This window comes from Thalassophryne amazonica, chromosome 10 (assembly GCF_902500255.1).
Source record: "Thalassophryne amazonica chromosome 10, fThaAma1.1, whole genome shotgun sequence".
NCBI classification, from domain to species: domain Eukaryota; kingdom Metazoa; phylum Chordata; class Actinopteri; order Batrachoidiformes; family Batrachoididae; genus Thalassophryne; species Thalassophryne amazonica.
In genome coordinates this window covers 15,125,541-15,148,064 of record NC_047112.1, presented here as the reverse complement: position 1 = coordinate 15,148,064, position 22,524 = coordinate 15,125,541, and the positions used below count along the sequence as shown (strand labels likewise).

The following is a 22,524-nucleotide window of genomic DNA, read 5'->3' as shown; positions in this document are numbered from 1 at the left end:
GCAAGTGATGCTTTTCTGCAGAAGGCTTTCACAAAGTGCAATTCAGTGATTTTGACCTTTTGACCCACTTCTTGGGGTCTCCGTGCCTGAACTTACTAAGTTTAGTGACAATCTGGCAATTAGGAAACAAGTTATTGTGCTTACACTTTTACAAAGTAACTCCAGTAACACTGACCTTTTGATCCCAAACTCAGTAGGCTTATCAGGTCCCTATGTGTAATGCTTTTACCAAGTATAAATTAGAGATTAGATTAGATCAGACAGAACTTTATTGATCCCTTGGGAAGACTCCCTCAGGGAAATTGAGGTTCCAGCAGCATTGGATAGCAGGACACAGGATAAGAAGCACACAGTGTATCAAAAGTAAAAGTAAAAAACAGTCTGCAAAACGTAAATACAAAGATAAATACCAGAAATACTGCTCACTACTGGCTACTGTCTTAGTGGCTACTACTGCTCCTCTCCTTCCCATCCTCTGTCTTCCTGTTACTCCCCCTCCCCCTGAGTGAGGAGTTGTACAGTCTGATGGCCTGAGGGACAAAGGAGTTTTTCAGTCTGTTGGTCCTGCACTTCGGAAGGAGCAGTCTGTGGCTGAACAGGCTCCTCTGGTTGCTGATGACGGTGTGCAGAAGGTGACAGACATCATCCATAATGTCCAGTAGTATGTCCAGTGTGGTCTTCTCTGCCACTGTCTTTAGAGAGTCCAGCTTTATGCCAACCACGGAGCCAGCCCGCCTGATCAGTTTGTCCAGCCTGGATGTGCTGCCCCCCACCAGCACACCACAGTGTAAAAGAGGACGCTGACTACCACAGACTGGTAGAAAATCCACAGGAGTTTCCCGCAGATGTTAAAGGACCGCAGCCTCCTCAGGAAGTACAGTCTACTTTGTCCCTTCCTACAGGTGGTTGTGTGGGATGTCCAATCCAATTTGCTGTCCAGCCACAGCCCGATGTACTTGTAGGAATCCACAGCCTCCACCTCAACTCCTTCGATCAGAACTGGTTGTGGACTTGGTCTGGACTTCCCAAAGTCAATGACCAGCTCCTTTGTCTTCAAGGTGTTGAGGTGTAGATGGTTTGTGTGGCACTAGACAGCAAAGTCCCTCAGTAGGCTCCTGTACTCCTCCTCTCTGTCGTCCCTGATACATCCGACAATGGCTGTATCATCTGCGAACCTCTGGGGGGGACAGCTCAGGGTTGTAGCAGAAGTCTGAGGTGTACACAGTGAAGAGAAGAGGGGCCAGTACTGTGCCCTGGGGTGCTCCGATGCTGATGATCACATAGTGAGACATGGTGTCCCTCAGCCGGATATACTGTGGCCTATCGGTGAGGTAGCTGGAGATCCAAGTGACCAAGCAGGGGTCCACTCACATCCTGTTCACTTTGTCCTGAAGCACAGGGGCTGGATGGTGTTGAAGGCGCTAGAGAAGTCCAGGAAGAGAATCCTCACTATGCTGCTTCCCTTATCCAGGTTCAAGTGGACTCGGTGTAGCAGGTAGAGGATGGCATCCTTGACACCTGCCCAGTATGCAAACTGCTGACAGTCCTGGACATGTTGCACCTGGGGTTTGAGGAAGATGAGGAAGTGAATGCCACTAGTCGGCAGTCATTCAGCTCGCTGGGCCAGTTCTTCTTAGGAACTGGAAAAATGTATGATGTCTTCCAGAGGGTGGGCACTCTCCCTATAGTCCAGCAGTTAAGTTAGAATCGTACACTTTTTTACAAATGCGCCAAACTTTGTCCAGGGACTCATTAGGTTATATTAAGTCATGTCAAAGCGGGAGACATTTGATTTTAGCCCTGTATCCTGCTTTTTTAAAAGGGTGTTTGCATGGTTATAATACAGTATATATTTTGCTATTCATATGACAATACGATCATATGGTCATTATGTAGGGGACCAGTGATCAAGATTGGACATTGTTAAGCTGTAGAGAGTGGCTACTGCAACTAGTGCAAAGCTATATTGAGCTTATGTGATCATGTCCTCTACTGGTGGTTGGCTCTCACTGCGGTATTGTATCACTTCCTGTTCCGGAGCACAGCGGTGTTTTGCTGTATCTGTTAGCTGTTTAATCTGCGCAGTTAGATTGATCTAGTTAACTAGATAACGATTTGTTTCACAGTGTAATCTTCACGTGCCTTAACTAAAGCACTCCCTCTGCTGAATCACCTCTAAATTATTTACACATTATTCACTTTGTGTGTTTTTAGGAATCCGCTAGCTTAGCGCAGCTACTAGCTCTTAGCCGATTTAGCATGGCGGCTTCTCCTGTCTCTCCCGCACTTTTCTGCTCTGGGTGTGAAATGTTTAGTTATTCCTCGGCCTCCTTTAGCAGTAATGGTACTTGTAATAAGTGTAGCTTATTCGTAGCTTTGGAGGCCAGGCTGGGCGAATTGGAGACTCGGCTCCGCACCGTGGAAAATTCTACAGGTAGCCAGGCCCCTGTAGTTGGTGCGGACCAAGGTAGCTTAGCCGCCGTTAGTTTCCCTCTGGCAGATCCCGAGCAGCCGGGAAAGCAGGCCGACTGGGTGACTATGAGGAGGAAGCGTAGCACTAAACAGAAGCCCCGTGTACACCGCCAACCTATTCACATTTCTAACCGTTCGACGACACACCCGCCGAGGATCAAACTCTGGTTATTGGCGACTCTGTTTTGAGAAATGTGAAGTTAGCGACACCAGCAACCATAGTCAATTGTCTTCCGGGGGCCAGAGCAGGCGACATTGAAGGAAATTTGAAACTGCTGGCTAAGGCTAAGCGTAAATTTGGTAAGATTGTAATTCACGTCGGCAGTAATGACACCCGGTTACGCCAATCGGAGGTCACTAAAATTAACATTGAATCAGTGTGTAACCTTGCAAAAACAATGTCAGACTCTGTAGTTTTCTCTGGGCCCCTCCCCAATCGGACCGGGAGTGACATGTTTAGCCGCATGTTCTCCTTGAATTGCTGGCTGTCTGAGTGGTGTCCAAAAAATGAGGTGGGCTTCATAGATAATTGGCAAAGCTTCTGGGGAAAACCTGGTCTTGTTAGGAGAGACGGCATCCATCCCACTTTGGATGGAGCAGCTCTCATTTCTAGAAATCTGGACAATTTTCTTAAATCCTCCAAACCGTGACTATCCAGGGTTGGGACCAGGAAACAGAGTTGTAGTCTTACACACCTCTCTGCAGCTTCTCTCCCCTTGCCATCCCCTCATTACCCCATCCCCGTAGAGAAGGTGCCTGCTCCCAGACCACCAATAACCAGCAAAAATCTATTTAAGCATAAAAATTCAAAAAGAAAAAATAATATAGCACCTTCAACTGCACCACAAACTAAAACAGTTAAATGTGGTCTATTAAACATTAGGTCTCTGTCTTCTAAGTCCCTGTTAGTAAATGATATAATAATTGATCAACATATTGATTTATTCTGCCTTACAGAAACCTGGTTACAGCAGGATGAATATGTTAGTTTAAATGAGTCAACACCCCCGAGTCACACTAACTGCCAGAATGCTCGTAGAACAGGCCGAGGCGGAGGATTAGCAGCAATCTTCCACTCCAGCTTATTAATTAATCAAAAACCCAGACAGAGCTTTAATTCATTTGAAAGCTTGACTCTTAGTCTTGTCCATCCAAATTGGAAGTCCCAAAAACCAGTTTTATTTGTTATTATCTATCGTCCACCTGCTCGTTACTGTGAGTTTCTCTGTGAATTTTCAGACCTTTTGTCTGACTTAGTGCTTAGCTCAGATAATTATAGTGGGCGATTTTAACATCCACAGAGATGCTGAGAATGACAGCCTCAACACTGCATTTAATCTATTATTAGACTCAATTGGCTTTGCTCAAAATGTAAATCAATCAATCAATCAATCAATCAATTTTATTTATATAGCGCCAAATCACAACAAACAGTTGTCCCAAGGCGCTTTATATTGTAAGGCAAGGCCATACAATAATTACGTAAAAACCCAAACGGTCAAAACAACCCCCTGTGAGCAAGCACTTGGCGACAGTGGGAAGGAAAAACTCCCTTTTAACAGGAAGAAACCTCCAGCAGAACTAGGCTCAGGGAGGGGCAGTCTTCTGCTGGGACTGGTTGGGGCTGAGGGAGAGAACCAGGAAAAAGACATGCTGTGGAGGGGAGCAGAGATCAATCACTAATGATTAAATGCGGAGTGGTGCATACAGAGCAAAAAGAGAAAGAAACACTCAGTGCATCATGGGAACCCCCCAGCAGTCTAAGTCTATAGCAGCATAACTAAGGGATGGTTCAGGGTCACCTGATCCAGCCCTAACTATAAGATTTAGCAAAAAAGGAAAGTTTTAAGCCTAATCTTAAAAGTAGAGAGGGTGTCTGTCACCCATTAAAGTGGTGGGTGTAAATGAGTCCACCCACCACTTTAATCATAGCTTAGATCTTGTTCTGACTTATGGTATGGAAATTGAAGACTTAACAGTATTCCCTGAAAACTCCCTTCTGTCTGATCATTTCTTAATAACATTTACTCTGATGGACTACCCAGCAGTGGGGAATAAGTTTCATTACACTAGAAGTCTTTCAGAAAGCACTGTAACTAGGTTTAAGGATATGATTCCTTCTTATGTTCTCTAATGCCATATACCAACACAGTCCAGAGTAGCTACCTAAACTCTGTAAGTGAGATAGAGTATCTCGTCAATAGTTTTACATCCTCATTGAAGACAACTTTGGATGCTGTAGCTCCTGTCAGGAAAGATGACTTTAAGCTTGCTTTCAGCTTGTTTTCATCTTGGAATATAATACGTGCCATGGGATTAATATACATGCTGTTGGATTAAACTGCACAGTGTTTGGTACCTTACAGGTGTAAGTGAGGTCATACCGGACTTTTCCATTACAAATGGGGAGGCCCACGGAATGAACTCAGTGGTGAAGACGATGGAATATGTCTAAGAATGATTCTAACATGACAAGTATGATCAAATGAAGTATTAATGTGTTAAAAGTAATGTCTAAAAATGATTCTAACATGACAAGTATGATTAAATGAAGTATTAATGTGTTAAAAGTAATGTCTAAAAATGATTCTAACATGACAAGTATGATTAAATGAAGTATTAATGTGTTAAAATTAAGAGTTGATTAGAAAAAGTATGTTACAAATAAGTGAAATGAATGATTATATGAGTTGTTTTTCATAAAGAGTGCAGAGTCAGAGGAAAAGAGGAAGTGAAGAAGTTGTTTTTCATAAAGAGTGCAGAGTCAGAGAAAAAGAGGAAGAAGATGTCGCAAGCAGGGCAAGAAAAGCTGATGTTAAACAACTGATCAAATGATTAAGATGTTGGTAAAATATGAAATGAATAATAAGGAATGAAAATGTTTGTATATGATCATATGAATTGTTTTTATGTGAAACAGAGTTGTAATGAAATGATTGAATATGATTGATGTGATTCTAAAGAAATGATTTAAAAGAATGAATTCTCAGAAAAGCTGAAGTGTTAACAGAAAAGAGGAACTTGAGCAATAAGTTACTGGTAAGGAACTGCAGAAGATTTCCAGTAAGGGAAGGAGAAGGGAGGAGGTTTTGAGTCGACACCGTCCCCATGGTAACCAAGATCATCTGAAGACAACAAGAGTCAAGCACATATATAAACTGTGAAACACCAGGAAACGGGGTTATTCTTCCAGGGAGAGGTGCTGTTGCCACTTCTCCCCTGCTACAAGGAAATCACAAGACTTGACCATCTTGTGAGCAGCAATTGGAATCGTGGAGTGAGAGGACTGGAGCCATAAAGATCGTTTGAGAGAGTTTTCAACTCCCACTCAGGCAGTCCAGTCACGGAGTAGCAGATCATTGGAGAATAATCACTGGCCTTAAGTCTGAGTGGGGAATGTTCAACGTTTTCTCTCTCAAGGAACATCACAGCATACCAGAATGGATTAGATCAACTTTTGGTTGATTGAAGATGGAATAAATTCTTATGTGGATTAACTTCCTGAAGGATTACAACATCACACAAGGATCGTTTTCAGATAACGACTAATAGCTGATGAAGAGGAAATCAAGTTCATCGAGCTGGGGACTTTAACCTCAAAAACCTCCTTCCCTTACTCCTAGAAAAATTGTTAAGAAGTCAATCCAGTCCCAGTCAAAGTAAGATCAGACAGTATTATTGAATCAAAAACAAAAATCTCTGCCAATCATTATTCTAATTATACTTGAATTACTGTGGTGAAATTATCATCATATAACCTATTTTGATTATGTTGTCGGCACTTGCAAAACCTGCAATAAATTTCCAAGCATGCAGTTAAAGTGTCAAGGCTCGGACATTGGATTATTGATGCTTCTTAAGGTGTAAAAGTTAAAGTTTATTGGGTGTACAACATCAAAAAGTGCTCTAAAAGGTTAGTCTGTTTTTTTAATGAAAATAACACATCCTGGGGACTCGCTGTACGAGTCACTAAATTCAAAATCTAGCAACATTCCAAGAGCCTTGATCCATAAGAGGAGAGCTGCCGTTAATGGGCGTGGCCGGTTCGTATCCTGGTTCCAGAGAAGGCTATTCGACCGGGGTGCGAGATCAGCTTCAGCGGGGTGGACGTCCGGATGGAGGCAGTGAGCGGCTAGACGAATCTCCTCGCCACCAGCTTGAACAGCCTTTGTGCAGCCCTGCCGGGTAATACCCGTGGAGACACGAAGGTCGGACCCCAGAGATGGAGAGCTGGTTTTGTACACAAACACACTCATCGGAGGGTGAGCGTGTGCCGTGTATCTAAAAAAAAACGGGATCTGACACTCCTCTGAAAAAGAGAGCTTTAAATCAGAAGTGCCTGACTCCGTGGTATAACTCACAAACTCGCAGCTTAAAGCAGATAACCCGTAAGTTGGAGAGGAAATGGCGTCTCACTAATTTAGAAGATCTTCACTTAGCCTGGAAAAAGAGTGTGTTGCTCTATAAAAAAAGCCCTCCGTAAAGCTAGGACATCTTACTACTCATCACTAATTGAAGAAAATAAGAACAACCCCAGGTTTCTTTTCAGCACTGTAGCCAGGCTGACAAAGAGTCAGAGCTCTATTGAGCCGAGTATTCCTTTAACTTTAACTAGTAATGACTTCATGACTTTCTTTGCTAATAAAATTTTAACTATTAGAGAAAAAATTACTCATAACTATCCCAAAGACGTATCGTTATCTTTGGCTGCTTTCAGTGATGCCGGTATTTGGTTAGACTCTTTCTCTCCGATTGTTCTGAGTTATTTTCATTAGTTACTTCCTCCAAAACCATCAACATGTCTATTAGACCCCATTCCTACCAGGCTGCTCAAGGAAGCCCTACCATTATTTAATGCTTCGATCTTAAATATGATCAATCTATCTTTATTAGTTGGCTATGTACCACAGGCTTTTAAGGTGGCAGTAATTAAACCATTACTTAAAAAGCCATCACTTGACCCAGCTATCTTAGTTAATTATAGGCCAATCTCCAACCTTCCTTTTCTCTCAAAAATTCTTGAAAGGGTAGTTGTAAAACAGCTAACTGATCATCTGCAGAGGAATGGTCTATTTGAAGAGTTTCAGTCAGGTTTTAGAATTCATCATAGTACAGAAACAGCATTAGTGAAGGTTACAAATGATCTTCTTATGGCCTCAGACAGTGGACTCATCTCTGTGCTAATTCTGTTAGACCTCAGTGCTGCTTTTGATACTGTTGACCATAAAATTTTATTACAGAGATTAGAGCATGCCATAGGTATTAAAGGCACTGCGCTGCGGTGGTTTGAATCATATTTATCTAATAGATTACAATTCGTTCATGTAAATGGGGGAATCTTCTTCACAGACTAAGGTTAATTATGGAGTTCCACAAGGTTCTGTGCTAGGACCAATTTTATTCACTTTATACATGTTTCCCTTAGGCAGTATTATTAGACGGCATTGCTTAAATTTTCATTGTTACACAGATGATACCCAGCTTTATCTATCCATGAAGCCAGAGGACACACACCAATTAGTTAAACTGCAGGATTGTCTTACAGACATAAAGACATGGATGACCTCTAATTTCCTGCTTTTAAACTCAGATAAAACTGAAGTTATTGTACTTGAAGTTATTGTACTTGGCCCCACAAATCTTAGAAACATGGTGTCTAACCAGATCCTTACTCTGGATGGCATTACCCTGACCTCTAGTAATACTGTGAGAAATCTTGGAGTCATTTTTGATCAGGATATGTCATTCAATGCGCATATTAAACAAATATGTAGGACTGCTTTTTTGCATTTGCGCAATATCTCTAAAATTAGAAAGGTCTTGTCTCAGAGTGATGCTGAAAAACTAATTCATGCATTTATTTCCTCTAGGCTGGACTATTGTACTTCATTATTATCAGGTTGTCCTAAAAGTTCCCTGAAAAGCCTTCAGTTAATTCAAAATGCTGCAGCTAGAGTGCTGGCAGGGACTAGAAGGAGAGAGCATATCTCACCCATATTGGCCTCTCTTCATTGGCTTCCTGTTAATTCTAGAATAGAATTTAAAATTATTCTTCTTACTTATAAGGTTTTGAATAATCAGGTCCCATCTCATCTTAGGGACCTCTTAGTACCATATCACCCCAATAGAGTGCTTCGCTCTCAGACTGCAGACTTACTTGTAGTTCCTAGGGTTTGTAAGAGTAGCTTTCAGGCTCCTCTCCTGTGGAACCAGCTCCCAATTCAGATCAGGGAGACAGACACCCTCTCTACTTTTAAGATTAGGCTTAAAACTTTCCTTTTTGCTAAAGCTTATAGTTAGGGCTGGATCAGGTGACCCTGAGCCATCCCTTAGTTATGCTGCTATAGACTTAGACTGCTGGGGGGTTCCCATGATGCACTGAGTGTTTATTTCTCTTTTTGCTCTGTATGCACCACTCTGCATTTAATCATTAGTGATTGATCTCTGCTCCCCTCCACAGCATGTCTTTTTCCTGGTTCTCCCTCAGCCCCAACCAGTCCCAGCAGAAGACTGCCCCTCCCTGAGCCTGGTTCTGCTGGAGGTTTCTTCCTGTTAAAAGGGAGTTTTTCCTTCCCACTGCTGCCAAGTGCTTGCTCACAGGGGATCATTTTGACCATTGGGGTTTTTCCGTAATTATTGTATGGCCTTGCCTTACAATATAAGGCGCCTTGGGGCAACTGTTTGTTGTGATTTGGCGCTATATAAATAAAATTGATTGAAATTGATTGATGTATCGTACGTCGTGCGGTGTCATACATCCTTATACATTAGCAGGGTGGTATGTTTCAAAAAAGAGGTACAGGACTCATTTCAGGCCTGTAGGGATCTTTAACAGGCCCCTACCTCTGAGACATAAAATTAGGTCACTGTGATCTTCCTAGCATGAAAGCTGTAGAGTAGTTCATTAAAAATATTCATGAAACATTTGTGCATATCTAGGAAGTTTGCCAACCAGGTATTTACAATGTTTTCAGTTAAAAAATATGGTGATAATCGTCTTAATACCATAAAATAACATAAAATAATAATGATAACAACAACAACAACAACAGTAATAATAATAATGGTTATGGCCATAAAAACAAACTTGATTTCTTGTAATTAATAAAAAAAGCATTTCTTTCCATTCAAACACTGTTATTTTAGATTGTAAATATGTTAGAGTGCATGAGTAGCATCTTTCCTTTGCCCTATGCTCGCAAACAGCTATATTACATAGGTATATTGATATTCACAATGAGTTAGACAATATTTAGTCACTTTCCCTAGATTAACGCTTTTTCTAAGCGTGTAAGCACACTGAAGTACATTCGAAGCATCCCTACTTAGCCTTAATACATTTTTCATAACCTTCAAGTTTATATTATGAACTTAAAAAGACATTTGGATAAGAGTTTGTCATGAATTATATGCTGTAGGCTGAAAATGGTTATTCTCTTAAACCCAAGTTTTTAGAGTGTAGACGTTTATGGATTCAATGTCTCCCAATCTTATATACTTCAGGACACTATAAAGTACCTCTGATAAAGTTTTGGCGCTTTTGTATAAAAGTACATGATTCCCCTAAAATTTGTCCCTTAGCCGCCGGACTACTAGCTGTAGGCTAAGGTTGAAGATACATTGCAACAGTTCTCCCAGTTCAACTGTGCAGGTCTTCAATAGTTGGGGCCACACCTTGTCCAGGCCTGCTGTTTTCCTGGAATGAAACTTTCTTAGCTGTCCTCTGACCAACGCCACAGTGACGTTGCGCAGTAGTTTTGCACAATTCTGGAAAAGTCACTTAAACTAGTATTGCTTTTGAATATGTTCAAAATTTTCCAAAGTGTAGTTGGACTCCTGGCCACCTCACCTTCAACCGTGCTGGGCTCGGTGCAGGGTCAACATGACTCAGGAAGCAATTTTTATGCTGAGCATGAAGAGTTACCGAGACCTACCGTGGGTGTAGTACGGAGTAGAGTGCCTTTATTAGAGTGGCAACATGACGAGTCGAAAACATAGGTCATGGACACGTGACGCCATCTTGGGGCAAAAATAGAGTTGGCTGTTAATGTGTCTGCATGTAAATCCATTTATTTATTTGCTGAAAATGACGGGTTGCTGTTGTAATGTTTTATTTAAATCTTTATGCCTCCACATGGGAGCATCAATAGATGTATAACAGATATTTGTTAAAATAATCTTAACTGAATCGCGCTCACACGGAGCACCAAAAATGTAGCATTTATTTATGGAATAACACGCGATCAGCTTACACCGGGGAACCATTAGATGTAGAAATTTATAGTGAATAAGTAATTAAACTCCCAAATTGAATTAGATTGGACTAGGCCTGTTGTGAAAGTGTAGGAACACGGACCCACAACAGGGGGCGTAAAAGAACGGGCAATGGATAAGCCAAACAGTAACAATTTAATGTTGTAAATTGTGCACAACGGAATACAGACAACAACAAGTTTGGAACTAGTCAATTACACGTTGGGTGACGTGTGGGCAGGCTTGAGGATAGGAGACGCCCGTCCAGAACCGAGCCGGATCCCACACGGCCCTCACCGCCAACGGATCTGAAGAACACCGGAGCCGCCAAGTCCTGAGTCCGCAGGTGGTCACCGTCTCCAGCTGTCAGACCTGGCACTGCTGGCAGAGAACAGAAACAGCACAGGTGAGTGTGAGTACGCACACTCAGTAATCCCAGTCTGTGTTCTTTTGGGAGGGAGCACCTCCACCTCCAGTCACACACTCGTGCAGCTCCTGTCTAACCACTTATCTGGTTGGGGTGTGAAGTGAAGCCGTCGCTGATCACACCAAACGCCAATCCCACAGATAAGGCAACACCACAGGAAAACAGCTGCAAAGAAGTTCAGACTATTAGTCAGCGTTAAATACAGCAGAGAATATTACCTCCAAGGTAGCTGATTTCTCGGCAGGGAGGTGGAGTTGCAGTCCGGCCTTTAAGGTGGTGGTGATGTGGATGAGTGACAGCTGTCACTCCCGGTTGCTATGACGCCCTCTGTGCTTGAAGCCCGCACTTCAAGCAGGGTGCCATCTGGTGGTGGTGGGCCAGCAGTACCTCCTCTTCAGCGGCCCACACAACAAGGCCCAATATAATGGGTCACCAAAATAATTAATTTAGGGTTTAATGCTTATTATTTAATCAGTAATTGGGGCACCACCTATTCTTTTTTATAGCATAGGTACTATAATTTAAACATTAATTTATCAGTCTCAATTGAATTAATCCGTCTAGATTTAATTTAATCAATCTCTGATCTGAAATCTGAATTCTCATGATACGGTTGACCAAGAGTTTCCTTCTGAGCACAAAACGACCACAGCAGAAATATTTACAATTTATTTACAATTTATACAAGAAATGAACATTTTACAGGCATTTTATAGACAGTGATTGAAAATAAGTTAATTCATGGAAACAATCTTCTTACTCACTCATGAGACGTTGGAAGGAAGAGATAAAGCTTAAAACTTTAAGTAAATAAATCTGATTGGAATTTAGTGATGAATTTTGAACCCGATTATGAAAAAAAATATTAAACAAGCATGAATATGTTTAAAGAAAGGAGCCACCTGTATCCATTGACAACAAACCCTTTTTTGTGGAACCGTTGACTGGGTCACTTAGCTGCTGTTGAAGAGCTGTTTGGACGGTCCGATCTGTCTGTTGTGGATGTCCATGCTCTGGGCAGCATGAGCTCACCTGGGTCGGAGGGGTTAACTCAGAGGTGTCCCCGAGTGATCCCAGGGCTTGGGTCAGCTGGCTTTGCCGGCGGTTAGTTGCTTGCCTGAAATCAGCTCTGTTGTCAGCTTGCAGGAACCCAGAGCTAGAAGGTGTTTGTTGAAAATGGTGTCTGGTAGCTTTTTTTAAAAAAAAAGTTGTTGGAGCCAAATTAAAGTCTTTGTGAATTTAGAAAAAAGTAAAACTTTAAGAGCGTTGAAAGATTATATTGAAAAGGAAAAGTCCCTTTTCGGTAAATTCGCTCTTAATTTGAAAAGCTCAGCTCAGAAGTTCTCTCAAGAATTCAAAAAGACTAGACGCACCTTAAAGCGTCAGGTTAAAACTTTGTCAAAAGGAAAGAATGAATGAATGAATGTCATGTGGTAGCTTAGCTTAGCTTAGCAATGGGGCCTGGGCCCAAAAATAAAAATTAAGCATTAAGGAAGAGAGAGAAGAAAGAGTTGCTGGCAGAGAAGAGAGGGGTTAGAAGAAGGGATGAGCGAGGCTCTGTCCTAACGTCTTAAAGGGGAACTGACGTCACCAAACTCCACCCATTTAGGGTGTGTAATCTCACAGAAAACTTCATGTCCTCAGAGCAGACTCAAATGATTCAACTATTTAAACACATTAATTAATTTGAAATACTATTATGCTAAGACTTTCAAATGGACACATCATTCATCGTCACTTAAACACTCCTTTGAATAAACAGAATACTTCAACATCAACATTTTAGATAATGCAAAAGGATTCACTTACACACATTAGTTGCAAGGAGCACATATCAATAAATTGGAATGATTACATGCAAAGCACTTTGATTAATCAATACAAACAAACATTATAAGTCTTTAGATATAAATAAAAGAAATACTGATCTAAATTTTTATTTCAAACCAAAGGTCTTTTCTTTTGCTTTAAACCTCAAGATAAAAGCTGATTGTCCAGACAAAGTTTATGACCACGTGTTATCATGGAGGGAGGAAGGTTCCTCCCGAATGAGGAGAGGTTATGTCTTTGCTTGATCATAAAAGTTTGGGTTCTCCTGGCCTGGAGAAGCTCAGATTCTGACGTGAAGCAATTATAATGTCATGTAATTCATAATGACCAAAAATTCACTGATAAAAAGGCGAGGGCTTCCCTTTGAAGAACTCTGAATCACAGCTTTGTTTTTCCTCTGCGAAGCAGTGTTGGACCATCGGGGGACGTCTCCAGACTTATCTGAAGATCTCCAGATGATTTAGGAATTTCTGAACTGGGGGTGGAAATGCAGTCTCTGTCTCCAGTGGTTTTTGTGCACAGCCTCGATTCACCCTGATTAAATATTTTATTTAATCAGGGTGAATCGAGGCTGTGCATTTGGATGTACAAATTGTTACAGCAAGGGCTTAAAGATGTACAGATTCCCTTCAGATCCAAACAGAAGAAAAATTTGGGAAAATAAAGTCAGCCGTGTGGGATGGAAGCCGACATCATCATCAAACCTTTGCGAGGTAGGTAAATTTATTGTTCCGTCCATGTTCAGTAAAACTCACCTAAAGCTCATATAATTTTCAATTTCAATTTATTTTCATTTATATAGCGCCAAATCACAAGAGTTGCCTCAAGGTGCTTCACACAAGTAAGATCTAACCTTACTAACCCCCAGAGCAACAGTGGTAAGGAAGAACTCCCTCTGAGGAAGAAACCTCAAGCAGACCAGGCTCAAAGGGGTGACCCTCTGCTTGGGCCATGCGACAGACATAAATTACAGAACAATTCACAGAAACAATTCACAAAATGAACATACAGGAAATGCCGTTGTTGAACAGGACAGGAGGGTTTCCAGCACAAATATAATTCCCATCTCTGGATGGAGCTATATAGACCAGATATTCGCAGTCACCGGACAAAAAAGTTTTTGTATTGTTTTCCATGTAATGAACACCATACATAATGGATTTTGTTTGACGGATTTTTCGCTCACATCGGATAAAATGTCCCGTCCGATCACAATGTATTTCCATTAAAAACCCCAAGCAGTCTGGACATGCAGATGTACAAATTAAAGCTCTGACACTCGTCGATTTGTGGAACCTGGGAGAGGAATAATTTCTAAGTCCGACCGTTTAGTTTTTTCAAACGGTGTTCAGACTCGGACCCGCAGCCTGATGTGCACCTGTTAAATCAGACATAAAAGGCAGTGATCTGACACTTTTCTGCTTTTAATCCTTTGTCTGTCATCATATTATATAGCGTGCACCCTGATAAATGGATCAGAAAACTTTGCATCACATTTACAGTACGAAGTCAGTAAACTTGGAAAATGTACAGCTTATCTTTGAAAGAAAGAAAAGCTTTTTCAAATTAGTCCAGAATAAAGCATAATTCAGAGACGGAGAACTTTAAAACTGTCACGCATGTCACTGCATGACACGGAGTTACAGAGCTGCAGGTGCATAAATCAGACTTTAAATTAATTAAGTAAATCATCATAAATTGTAAATTTATGTAAATTTGATAGCTTAACTATTTTTATATTTATTTTGATAGCAACTGTACCTGGATGTGTTGCTATATGTGGTTAAATGATTTTAAAAAATGTTGAAAACATAAAAGGTCCATTCACAAGTTCAGCACAGTTAGACCCAAAATGGCGCCAAGTTCTGAGCTGATGCCACTCTCCAATCAAGGCACTCTAGTATGGAGTGTACATTGGAGTTCATCTGGAGTGATGAACTCCTTGTGCTGGGCTGTCCAGTACTGAGTATGGGTTGGGTCGAGGTGGTTGGAAGTCTGACCAGGTTCTGGAAAAACCACTTTTCTCAGCTTGTGTCAAGCGGTGTGCCTACTTTAGAGGATTTGGCACCAAATGTGGCCAGGTGTGAGGTGGTTGGCAAAATCAGACAAAGTATGTGATGTCTCCATGTTATGGGCCTTTCACATTGAGCAAACAAATGCGGTTCGCATCGTTCTAAAACCAATTTTCAATGAGAAGCTTTAAGCAAATGCTGCATCACAGTGTGACGCCCAAAAAGGAGCTTCCGCAATGCTCCGCTGTAAGCGTACACTGCCGCTTGATATCAAACTCACTGTGTTCAAAGTTCTACTCAATTCAATTTTCACCACTACACGCTATGACGTAGTTTCATGCATCCAACGGAAATGAGGCTGTTATGTGTCGACGCGGGTTGAGGAGCGGACCTGCGTCAGACGGAACCCAGCGCTAAAAATAACCAGAAAGCGGTTCCAATAACAAAAACAATTTCTTTATTTCACCCGCTGGTGCATAATAAAGTGTAAAAACGAAAATAGCGTCCTTCTGGTGGAGTGAAGGCTGGCACGCTCTCCAGCGCCCAAAAGGATCGAAGCCCGGCGCTCCTGGACTCACCACTACCGCCAAACACCCCCCAGGTGGACACGACAAACCGACTCTCTGCGAAGGATAGAAGGGGTGAGGTAAGTCAGCAGTTACAACTAATATCCTTCAAAAGACACACACTATCAGCAACACATTCAGGTCTGTATTTTAAGCTTTATGCAAATGAGCAGCTTCTCACAACAGGTGGAGGATCACTTGTCCGCACACCACAGCAGTGAGAAGCAAGCTGCACCATTCTCATCACAATTCAAATATACTGCGTAACAAAATACCAAGTTACTATCAACAATTAGTCAAATACTTAATCCCCTCTGATGTGTGCTGACAGCATGTGTCCCTCACCCTTCCTCCTTCACGGGCTCGATGTGTCAAACCCAGGCGCGGTCCTCAGCGTCTCACAAACGAACATCACAAGGTCGAGTTCCCGGCAGTTCTGCTTGAATCACACATGACTTAAATGCAGAACGCCATCCAATTATCTGCTTCAGCTGAAAGTCTTTAAGGCTGCACGTGAGCACCATTCACAGGTGCTGCACATGATGTTGATGAGGGTGAAGAACTCTTAAGCCAGCACCTTCTCCACAGACAAATCAGTTTTCATGCCACCTGGAGAGCAAAGAAAAGAAAAGAACACCAAAATGTCCAGCCACACCCCCCAACACACAACAGAGGCAACCAGACCAAAACATGGAAGACAACAAAGTGCAGAAATGTGTCAGAGGAATGTCAGAACAGTAATTTATATGTAGCAGCTTTCTAAAGAAAATCCTAACAAATGATTTTTTTTACCCTCAAGCTTAATTTCTGATTACTGTACATTTTGAAGTTCAAAACATTTCTTACATTCAAAAACATGTAAAGAACATAGTTTAAAGTTTAAAAAAGGGTTCTTTAGAAATCTTTGATGTATGTCTGTAAATTAAAACAATAACTTGTCTGTTGTTTCAGATGAGATGATTTCTTGATTAACATGATAATGAACCGTGGACATTTATTTTTAGACAAATAAAATAGCATGAAAAGGAGGTGATTCAACAATGAGTGCAGTGTGTTTGTTAAAGATTAAAGTATATTTTCTATGGTCACATTTGATTTACTCTTGATGATTATTAGTCAGCACATGTAGTCATGTGACATAAACGTTATGATGAAATAATTTTTTAATTTAGTCATTTCAACATTCAGTTACATCCTTGTTGACTATGTGATTGTTTTTAATGTTATAATAAGGACAGAGTAATTACTAAAATATGAATTTGACTATTCTAGTGATTGTGAATGCTTTGAAATTGTGCACAGTAGGGGAGGGGCTTCTTCTACCTGTGCAAGTGTCTTATTGACGGAGCTTTAACTTCATGGACATGTTTAATGATTCATTCATTTAATGTTAAAATATAAAAGGAAACAGCTTTTTCAAATAATAAAATAGTTGCTCTTTTAAAAACCTTAGTTTTATTTTGAACCTTAGTAGCAGGTGTAGATTTCCACAGATGCCAGGTGAGCTGAACCCTCAGGACATTTAACCAGATGAAGGTCTCCTCCGCAGCTTCGACCTCTTGGTAGAGTTTTTGGAGGCACTTTCCCCACATTTTGAAGAGCAGAGATGTTCTCTTCTTCCTTCTGGAGCTCAGGGTTTGGTGTTCGGCTCCATCACTGGAAGTTTTGAAGTGCATCTGGATTTACAAGGTTCTCTGCACATCAAATGTTAAAATGTTCCTGACGTGGGACAAGTGAAGAAATATATTTATTAAAATATAAAGAAACATGAAACAGTGCTATGCTATTTTCTTTTAGGTTGGATTACTCAATATGTAAAATAATCTTGTTATTTAAAGAGTAGTAACAATTAAAAAAACTATTGTGCAGATTTATTTGGTTAAAAATGAAAATAGCTTGAACAATTTACAAATAAACATTCAGCCAGCTTGACTGAATGATTGATTGAGCATAAATGCAGCTAAAGGCTAAGCTAACGTTAGCTGATAAGGCTTCAGTGTTCAGTGGTGCATTAACATCACATTTTATTTTCAGATTACTTATGCACCTCAGACAAATTTGCAGAAGCTCGGTTGCTCAAACTGAGTCCGTGTATTTGTCCAAAAATTAAGACTTTTGGACTGAGTGTGTCTGCTTCGCCTTCACCCGGCTTAACAGATGAAGTCACTGAAAAAAAACTCCTCCCAGCAGGGTGATATCTGTCACTCCTTCTGCTTTTCACTCCCAATTGTGTGGTTATGACTCAGACTGAGTGCTTTGCATTTTATTTAAGTACAGGGCGGGCCAATAAAATGTTACCATTTTTTAAAATTCGTACAATTAGAGAGTGTACTACAACAACCCACAGACCATTGAGGCCCTGAAGACCAACATCCATCAGGAAATTCAGAGAATGCCTCTTGAGATGTGTGGCAATGTCATCACAAACTTCAATGTGCGTGTTGCAGCTGTAATCCAAAAAAGGAGCGTGGATTGAACATGTCATCAATTATTGAACTGTGCGGAAAACAAGAGACAAAGTGGGAAACCTTTGGTATCAAATGTTAATTTGATGCTTCTGTTACAAGTCTGTAAATAAAATTTTCAAATAAGTTCTCATTTCAAAAACTTGTGTACATCAAAAAGTGGTAACATTTTATTGGCCCACCCTGTATTTTATCGGTAACACAAATCTTCATGAACATAGTGACTTTCAGACAGTGGCAGCGCCAAGGGGGGGGGGGGGGGCTTAAGCCCACCCAATAATGAGCCAAGCCTCCCCTCAACCCCCCCTCCAATAATTCTGCCAATAATGTGAATAGCGACCGACATATTTGTCGATCTCAACTGCAGTTTTGCATTGAGAATGTCTCAATAACGTGTAACTGAGCAAAGTGATGAATAAGTGTGTGCCGTGATCCACCAATGCTGAATCACCCTTCACAAACAGAATTTTCAGTTTTGCAAATAAACATTTATTTGTAAAAACCCACAAAGTTACAAATCAGAAATTTGTGTTTGTGGATCACAAACCATGTGTGCAAATCAAAGGATATTTGTAAATCAACCTGTCACCCTCACCCCCCTTAGATTTGCCTGATGTGAATTCTCTGAGCCCACAAGTGACTTCCACTCCTGTCTCCAGGCCGAAACACCGGAATTTAGTGATAGGGGATTCTATCACCCGCAAAGTCAGGTTACAGACGCCGGCTGACGTTAAATGTATTCCTGGGGCCAGAGCTCCCGACACTGCGTCTCATCTTAGGGTGCTGACACTGCAGAAGGGAAGACAGATGAAGGAACATGACATGAGATATAGTCACATAGTTATTCATGTTGGCACCAATGATATCAGGATGAAGCACTCAGAGGTCACAAAAATGGACATAGAGAGGACGTGTGACCTTTCCAGAAAGACGCGTCGGCATCGATTAATAGTCTCTGGTCCCCTCCCCTCCCGGGGTACTGATGAGGCATTTAGCAGGCTGACATCGTTAAATAGGTGGCTGGAGCAGTTTTGTAGACAGCAAGGCTTTAGTTTTAGTGATAACTGGCCTTCGTTCTGGGGTCGCCGTGGCTTGTTGATGCCGGACGGCCTCCACCCTACATCTTGTCTGCGAACATAGACAGAGCTCTACAGGGAGGGTAACATTAGAAATCTACAGCAGGCCATGGAGCAGGTGATTAGAGACCCTGCAAGGCTTATGACAAATGTGGGTGTGGAATCCATTAGCTTAGTGGGGAATTTAGTGCAGAAAATCCACCATGATGATACTGCAGTTTGTTTGCCAGGGAGGGAATTTCAACAAGTTGAGACTGTGGCCTGCTTCCGTAGTCATGTCCATAAAAATCATAGAGGGATATGCTTTCCAAACTTAATACCCATTACTATATTGGATGATGCTGAAATTGAGGATGGCCCAGTGGTTGTCTCAGCAATAGCAAAGATTTCATGTCTGCTACCTACAAAACGCGTGGAATGTCTCAAACCTAAGCCTACTTCTAGGCATCTTATATATGCTACTCTGGAACCACCCCTAAACCCAAACAGTTCAACTGTCAACCCCACTGAGGTCCTTAGACTGGGTCTCATTAACATAAGATTACTGTCCTCAAAATCACTGTTGATCAATGATCTAATTATTGATCATCACTTAGATATGATTGGGCTATGTGAAACCAGGCTTAAACCTACAGCTGTCCTTCCCTTAAATGAGGCCTGCCCACCAGCATATACATTTAGTCACGTCCCTCGTGATGCGAAGCAAGGCGGGGGTGTTGCTCTTATTTATAAATCTAGGTTTAGCTTATTAGCTGTTGGGGGTTACAAATATAACTCATTTGAGCATCTGATTCTCCGCTCTGGTCAGGATATTACACATTGCCAAGGTCAGAAGAATAAAAATCAGTCGCATTACTTTGTCACTGTATATAGGCCTCCTGGCCCATATTATGAATTCTTACATGAATTTGGTGCGTTCATCTCCAACTTGTCAACTAGTGTAGATAACATTCTGATCATTGGTGACTTTAACATTCATATAAATAAGACTTCTGATCCCCTCTGCAAATCATTTATGGAAATTGTGGATGCATTAGGATTTCGGCAATGCATTCTGGATTCGACGCATATTAGTGAAAATACCCTGGATCTGGTTCTCGCACGTGGTATTGCTGTCACGAATATTCACATCATGCCTCTTACATCAGTGGTGTCTGATTACTCACTTATTAAGTTCACAGTTTCGCTGCCGTGTTTAGTGGAACAACAACCTTATATATCATTACGGCGATGCATCAACTCCTCAACTAAGACTGAACTCGAAGCTAGACTGCCTGATGTCTTAGCTTCACATTTGACAAATACCCAGTCAGTAGACAGACCTGTGGATAGTTTAAACTCAGTGCTCAAAATTACACTCGACATGATTGCACCACCTGTGTTAAAGCCGCGCTCCCCCAAATCACAGTCACCTTGGTTCAATGATTATCTGCATGACCTCAAGCATAAAGCAAGAGGTCTAGAACGGAAATGGCGTTGTTCAAAATTAGAAGTATTTCACCTTGCGTGGCGTGATGCTATCTTAGACTATAAGCATGCATTATTGGCTACAAAGCAGACTTACTACTCTGATTTGATCAACAAAAACAAGCATAACTCAAAGTTCGTGTTCGACACGGTGACAACACTTATGCATGGACAACCACCTGTAGTTCACTCTCCTTTTACAGCACAAGATTTCCTGGATTACTTTGGGAAGAAAATAGAAGACATCAGGTTAAACATATCCCAGCATGCCTTAACCCAGCCACTACACCCTGCTATTGAGGTGGGCGCCACTACTGAGGCATTACCTAGATTTACAGAATTTGATAGTATCTCACTAGGCATGCTGACAAAACTCGTAATGTCAACAAAAAGCACAACCTGTTTATTTGATCCTAAACAACAAAACTGTTTAAGGACCTGTGGCCTACTCTTGGGCCAACTGTGCTGGAAATTATTAATCTTTCTTTAACTTCTGGATCTGTTCCTAAATGTTTCAAATCTGCAGTGATTAAACCATTACTTAAGAAACCTAATCTTGACCCTAGTGTATTGAAAAACTATCGGCCGATATCAAATCTATCATTTTTCTCTAAAATTCTGGAAAAAGTGGTGTCACGGCAGCTCGTAGACTATCTTACTGAGAATAATCTCTTTGAGCCACTGCAGTCTGCTTTTAGAAAATATCATTCCACAGAGACGGCTCTCACTAAAGTGGTGAATGATCTTCTGCTTACAATGGATTCGGACACCACTACGGTTCTGTTGCTGTTAGATCTTAGTGCTGCATATGATACAGTGGATCATCATATTCTACTTGATAGGCTGGAAAATCATTTTGGGATTACTGGGAGTGCCCTTGTGTGGCTGACGTCATACTTGACCAGTCGTTCTGTGTTTTGTACAGTAACACGACCTCTAACCTTAGTGAAATGAAATTTGGGTTCCACAGAGGTCTGTCTTAGGCCCCCTGCTTTTCTCCTTTTATATAGCACCCCTTGGGCACATATTGTGGCATTTTGGGATTACCTTTCACTGCTATGCAGATGATAGTCAGTTATATTTGCCGATAACTGCTGGTAATCTCATTCACATAAAATCCTTAGAAGATTGCCTTGCAGCAGTGAGAAGTTGGAGGTCTAGAAACTTCCTACTTTTAAACTCTGATAAGACTCAAATGATGGTTCTTGGTCCAGTGAGACATCGGCATCAATTTGACCAGTTAACGCTCAGCCTCGGCTCATGTGTCATACATCACACTGACAAAGTGAGGAACCTTGGGGTAATTTTTGATCCTTCGTTGTCCTTTGGCCTCCACATTAGAAATATAACTAGGACTGCTTTCTTCCACCTGCGAAATATAGGGAAGATTCGTCCCATCCTGTCTATGGCTGATGCTGAGACCCTGATCCATGCATTTATCTCTTCTAGATTGGACTACTGCAATGTTCTATTTTCTGGTTTACCGCAGTCTAGCATTAGGGGTCTCCAATTGGTTCAAAATGCTGCAGCCAGACTTTTGACACGAAGCAGAAAGTACAACCACATTACACCCATTTTGGCATCCCTTAACTGGCTTCCTCTCCCAGTGAGATCAGATTTTAAGGTTCTGCTACTAACCTATAAAATTATTCATGGACTGGCACCTCCCTACCTAGCTGACCTAATTAAACCTTACGTACCGGCCCGGGCTTTACGTTCTCAGGGTGCAGGACTACGTTGTGTCCCTAAGGTGAATAAGAAGTCTGCAGGTCACAGAGCTTTCTCTTATCATGCCCCTGTTCTGTGGAATGATCTCCCTGCGTCAATAAAACAGTCAGATTCCTTGGAGATTTTCAAGTCCAGACTTAAGATGCACTTATTTTCCCTTTCATATGGATAGCATACTGGTACAGTTTTGTTTTACGCTTTTTACTCTTTTAATTCATTTATTAGTAA

The 22,524-nt window shown here is 41.4% G+C and overlaps 1 long non-coding RNA gene across 1 annotated transcript; it reads left to right on the top strand.

Moving 5' to 3' along the window:
* The first annotated feature begins 586 nt into the window (after nucleotides 1-586).
* Nucleotides 587-16,523, top strand: LOC117518358. Its single transcript, XR_004562960.1, has 3 exons — nucleotides 587-1,107; nucleotides 1,191-1,199; nucleotides 16,512-16,523. It is a non-coding gene; the product is annotated as an uncharacterized LOC117518358 (long non-coding RNA).
* The last annotated feature ends 6,001 nt before the right edge of the window (nucleotides 16,524-22,524 follow it).